The following is a 6144-nucleotide window of genomic DNA, read 5'->3' on the forward strand; positions in this document are numbered from 1 at the left end:
TGTTCATTAGTCCATGTGACTCGTGGTGTGAACCATTTGTCCTTGTTCATTGGTCCTTGTGACTCGTTGTGTAAACCATTTATCCTTGTTCATTAGTCCTTGTGACTCGTTGTGTTAAACAATTATACTTGTTCATTAGTCCATGTGACTCGTTTTGTGAACCATTTGTCCTTGTTCATTAGTCCTTGTGACTCGTTGTGTAACCATTTATCCTTGTTCATTAGTCCTTGTGACTCGTTGTGTTAAACAATTATACTTGTTCATTAGTCCAAGTGCCTCGTGTGAACCATTTGTCCATGTTCGTCCTTGTGACATGTTGTGTAAACCATTTGTCCTTGTTCATTAGTCCTTGTGACTCGTTGTGTTAAACAATTGTACTTGTTCACTTGTCCATGTGACTCGTTGAGTGAACCATTTGTCCTCGTTCATTAGTCCTTGTGACTCGTTGTGTAAACCATTTGTCCTTGTTCTTTAGTCCTTATGACTCGTTGTGTTAAAATAATTGTACTTGTTCACTAGTCCATGTGACTCGTTGTGTGAACTATTTGTCCTTGTTCATTAGCCCTTGTGACTCGTTGTGTGAACAATTTATCCTTGTTTATTAGTAAATGTGACTTGTTGTGTGAACCATTTGTCCTTGTTCATTAGTCTTCGTGACTCGTTATGTTAAGCAATTGTAATTGTTCATTAGTCCATGTGACTCGTTGTGTGAACCATTTGTCCTTGTTCATTAGTCCTTGTGACTCGTTGTGTTAAACAATTGTACTTGTTCATTAGTCCATGTGACTCGTGGAGTGAACCATTTGTCCTTGTTCATTGGTCCTTGTGACTCGTTGTGTAAACCATTTATCCTTGTTCATTAGACCTTGTGACTCGTTGTGTTAAACAATTATACTTGTTCATTAGTCCAAGTGCCTCGTGTGAACCATTTGTCCATGTTCGTCCTTGTGACATATTGTGTAAACCATTTCTCCTTGTTCATTAGTCCTTGTGACTCATTGTGTTAAACAATTGTACTTGTTCACTTGTCTATGTGACTCGTTGAGTGAACCATTTGTCCTCGTTCATTAGTCCTTGTGACTCGTTGTGTAAACCATTTGTCCTTGTTCTTTAGTCCATGTGACTCGTTGTGTTAAAATAATTGTACTTGTTCATTAGCCCTTGTGACTCGTTGTGTGAACCGTTTGTCCTTATTCATTAGCTTTTGTGACTCATTGTGTGATCCATTTGTCCTTGTTTATTAGTAAATGTGAGTCGTTGTGTGAACCATTTGTTCTTGTTCATTAGTCCTTGTGACTCCGTGTGTTAAACAATTGTACTTGTTCATTAGTCCATGTGACTCGTTGTGTGAACTATTTGTCCTTGTTCATTAGCCCTTGTGACTCGTTGTGTGAACAATTTATCCTGGTTTATTAGTAAATGTGACTCGTTGTGTGAACCATTTGTCCTTGTTCTATAGTCTTTGTTACTCGTTGTGTTAAACAATTGTAATTGTTCATTAGTCCTTGTGACTCGTTGTGTAAACCATTTGTCCTTGTTCTTTAGTCCTTGTGACTCGTTGTGTTAAAATAATTGTACTTGTTCACTAGTCCATGTGACTCGTTGTGTGAACTATTTGTCCTTGTTCATTAGCCCTTGTGACTCGTTGTGTGAACAATTTATCCTTGTTTATTAGTAAATGTGACTCGTTGTGTGAAACATTTGTCCTTGTTCATTAGTCTTCGTGACTCGTTATGTTAAGCAATTGTAATTGTTCATTAGTCCATGTGACTCGTTGTGTGAACCATTTGTCCTTGTTCATTAGTCCTTGTGACTCGTTGTGTTAAACAATTGTACTTGATCATTAGTCCATGTGACTCGTTGTGTGAACCATTTGTCCTTGTTTATTAGTCCTTGTGACTCGTTGTGTAAACCATTTATCCTTGTTCATTAGTCCTTGTGACTCGTTGTGTTAAACAGTTATACTTGTTCATTAGTCCAAGTGCCTCGTGTGAACCATTTGTCCATGTTCGTCCTTGTGACATGTTGTGTAAACCATTTGTCCTTGTTCATTAGTCCTTGTGACTCGTTGTGTTAAACAATTGTACTTGTTCACTTGTCCATGTGACTCGTTGAGTGAACCATTTGTCCTCGTTCATTAGTCCTTGTGATTCGTTGTGTAAACCAATTGTCCTTGTTCTTTAGTCTTTGTGACTCGTTGTGTTAAAATAATTGTACTTGTTCACTAGTCCATGTGACTCGTTGTGTGAACTATTTGTCCTTGTTCATTAGCCCTTGTGACTCGTTGTGTGAACAATTTATCCTTGTTTATTAGTAAATGTGACTCGTTGTGTGAACCATTTGTCCTTGTTCATTAGTCTTCGTGACTCGTTATGTTAAGCAATTGTAATTGTTCATTAGTCCATGTGACTCGTTGTGTGAACCATTTGTCCTTGTTCATTAGTCCTTGTGACTCGTTGTGTTAAACAATTGTACTTGTTCATTAGTCCATGTGACTCGTGGTGTGAACCATTTGTCCTTGTTCATTGGTCCTTGTGACTCGTTGTGTAAACCATTTATCCTTGTTCATTAGTCCTTGTGACTCGTTGTGTTAAACAATTATACTTGTTCATTAGTCCATGTGACTCGTTTTGTGAACCATTTGTCCTTGTTCATTAGTCCTTGTGACTCGTTGTGTAACCATTTATCCTTGTTCATTAGTCCTTGTGACTCGTTGTGTTAAACAATTATACTTGTTCATTAGTCCAAGTGCCTCGTGTGAACCATTTGTCCATGTTCGTCCTTGTGACATGTTGTGTAAACCATTTGTCCTTGTTCATTAGTCCTTGTGACTCGTTGTGTTAAACAATTGTACTTGTTCACTTGTCCATGTGACTCGTTGAGTGAACCATTTGTCCTCGTTCATTAGTCCTTGTGACTCGTTGTGTAAACCATTTGTCCTTGTTCTTTAGTCCTTATGACTCGTTGTGTTAAAATAATTGTACTTGTTCACTAGTCCATGTGACTCGTTGTGTGAACTATTTGTCCTTGTTCATTAGCCCTTGTGACTCGTTGTGTGAACAATTTATCCTTGTTTATTAGTAAATGTGACTTGTTGTGTGAACCATTTGTCCTTGTTCATTAGTCTTCGTGACTCGTTATGTTAAGCAATTGTAATTGTTCATTAGTCCATGTGACTCGTTGTGTGAACCATTTGTCCTTGTTCATTAGTCCTTGTGACTCGTTGTGTTAAACAATTGTACTTGTTCATTAGTCCATGTGACTCGTGGAGTGAACCATTTGTCCTTGTTCATTGGTCCTTGTGACTCGTTGTGTAAACCATTTATCCTTGTTCATTAGACCTTGTGACTCGTTGTGTTAAACAATTATACTTGTTCATTAGTCCAAGTGCCTCGTGTGAACCATTTGTCCATGTTCGTCCTTGTGACATATTGTGTAAACCATTTCTCCTTGTTCATTAGTCCTTGTGACTCATTGTGTTAAACAATTGTACTTGTTCACTTGTCTATGTGACTCGTTGAGTGAACCATTTGTCCTCGTTCATTAGTCCTTGTGACTCGTTGTGTAAACCATTTGTCCTTGTTCTTTAGTCCATGTGACTCGTTGTGTTAAAATAATTGTACTTGTTCATTAGCCCTTGTGACTCGTTGTGTGAACCGTTTGTCCTTATTCATTAGCTTTTGTGACTCATTGTGTGATCCATTTGTCCTTGTTTATTAGTAAATGTGAGTCGTTGTGTGAACCATTTGTTCTTGTTCATTAGTCCTTGTGACTCCGTGTGTTAAACAATTGTACTTGTTCATTAGTCCATGTGACTCGTTGTGTGAACTATTTGTCCTTGTTCATTAGCCCTTGTGACTCGTTGTGTGAACAATTTATCCTGGTTTATTAGTAAATGTGACTCGTTGTGTGAACCATTTGTCCTTGTTCTATAGTCTTTGTTACTCGTTGTGTTAAACAATTGTAATTGTTCATTAGTCCTTGTGACTCGTTGTGTAAACCATTTGTCCTTGTTCTTTAGTCCTTGTGACTCGTTGTGTTAAAATAATTGTACTTGTTCACTAGTCCATGTGACTCGTTGTGTGAACTATTTGTCCTTGTTCATTAGCCCTTGTGACTCGTTGTGTGAACAATTTATCCTTGTTTATTAGTAAATGTGACTCGTTGTGTGAAACATTTGTCCTTGTTCATTAGTCTTCGTGACTCGTTATGTTAAGCAATTGTAATTGTTCATTAGTCCATGTGACTCGTTGTGTGAACCATTTGTCCTTGTTCATTAGTCCTTGTGACTCGTTGTGTTAAACAATTGTACTTGATCATTAGTCCATGTGACTCGTTGTGTGAACCATTTGTCCTTGTTTATTAGTCCTTGTGACTCGTTGTGTAAACCATTTATCCTTGTTCATTAGTCCTTGTGACTCGTTGTGTTAAATAATTATACTTGTTCATTAGTCCAAGTGCCTCGTGTGAACCATTTGTCCATGTTCGTCCTTGTGACATGTTGTGTAAACCATTTGTCCTTGTTCATTAGTCCTTGTGACTCGTTGTGTTAAACAATTGTACTTGTTCACTTGTCCATGTGACTCGTTGAGTGAACCATTTGTCCTCGTTCATTAGTCCTTGTGATTCGTTGTGTAAACCAATTGTCCTTGTTCTTTAGTCTTTGTGACTCGTTGTGTTAAAATAATTGTACTTGTTCACTAGTCCATGTGACTCGTTGTGTGAACTATTTGTCCTTGTTCATTAGCCCTTGTGACTCGTTGTGTGAACAATTTATCCTTGTTTATTAGTAAATGTGACTCGTTGTGTGAACCATTTGTCCTTGTTCATTAGTCTTCGTGACTCGTTATGTTAAGCAATTGTAATTGTTCATTAGTCCATGTGACTCGTTGTGTGAACCATTTGTCCTTGTTCATTAGTCCTTGTGACTCGTTGTGTTAAACAATTGTACTTGTTCATTAGTCCATGTGACTCGTGGTGTGAACCATTTGTCCTTGTTCATTGGTCCTTGTGACTCGTTGTGTAAACCATTTATCCTTGTTCATTAGTCCTTGTGACTCGTTGTGTTAAACAATTATACTTGTTCATTAGTCCAAATGCCTCGTGTGAACCATTTGTCCATGTTCGTCCTTGTGACATATTGTGTAAACCATTTGTCCTTGTTCATTAGTCCTTGTAACTCATTGTGTTAAACAATTGTACTTGTTCACTTGTCTATGTGACTCGTTGAGTGAACCATTTGTCCTCGTTCATTAGTCCTTGTGACTCGTTGTGTAAACCATTTGTCCTTGTTCTTTAGTCCTTGTGACTCGTTGTGTTAAAATAATTGTACTTGTTCATTAGCCCTTGTGACTCGTTGTGTGAACCGTTTGTCCTTATTCATTAGCTTTTGTGACTCATTGTGTGATCCATTTGTCCTTGTTTATTAGTAAATGTGAGTCGTTGTGTGAACCATTTGTTCTTGTTCATTAGTCCTTGTGACTCCGTGTGTTAAACAATTGTACTTGTTCATTAGTCCATGTGACTCGTTGTGTGAACTATTTGTCCTTGTTCATTAGCCCTTGTGACTCGTTGTGTAAACAATTTATCCTGGTTTATTAGTAAATGTGACTCGTTGTGTGAACCATTTGTCCTTGTTCTATAGTCTTTGATACTCGTTGTGTTAAACAATTGTAATTGTTCATTAGTCCTTGTGACACGTTGTGTGAACCGTCTGTCCTTGTTCATTAGTCCTTGTGACTCGTTGTGTTAAACAATTGTACTTGCTCATAAGTCCATTTGACTCGTTGGGTTAACCGTTTGTTCTCGTTCATTAGTCCTTGTGACTCGTTGTGTAAACCATTTGTCGTTGTTCATTAGGTCTTGTCACTCGTTGTGTTAAACAATTATACTTGTTCTTTAGTCTAAGTGACTCGTTGTGTGAACTATTTGTCCTTGTTCATTAGTCCTTGTGACTCGTTGTGTTAAACAATTATACTTGTTCATTAGTCCAAGTGCCTCGTTTGAACCATTTGTCCATGTTCATTAGTCCTTGTGACATGTTGTGTAAACCATTTGTCCTTGTTCATTAGTCCTTGTCACTTGTTGTGTTAAACAATTGTACTTGTTCACTTGTCCATGTGACTCGTTGGGTGAACCATTTGT

Source organism: Silene latifolia, unplaced genomic scaffold, assembly GCF_048544455.1.
Source record: "Silene latifolia isolate original U9 population unplaced genomic scaffold, ASM4854445v1 scaffold_106, whole genome shotgun sequence".
Taxonomy (NCBI): Eukaryota; Viridiplantae; Streptophyta; class Magnoliopsida; order Caryophyllales; family Caryophyllaceae; genus Silene; species Silene latifolia.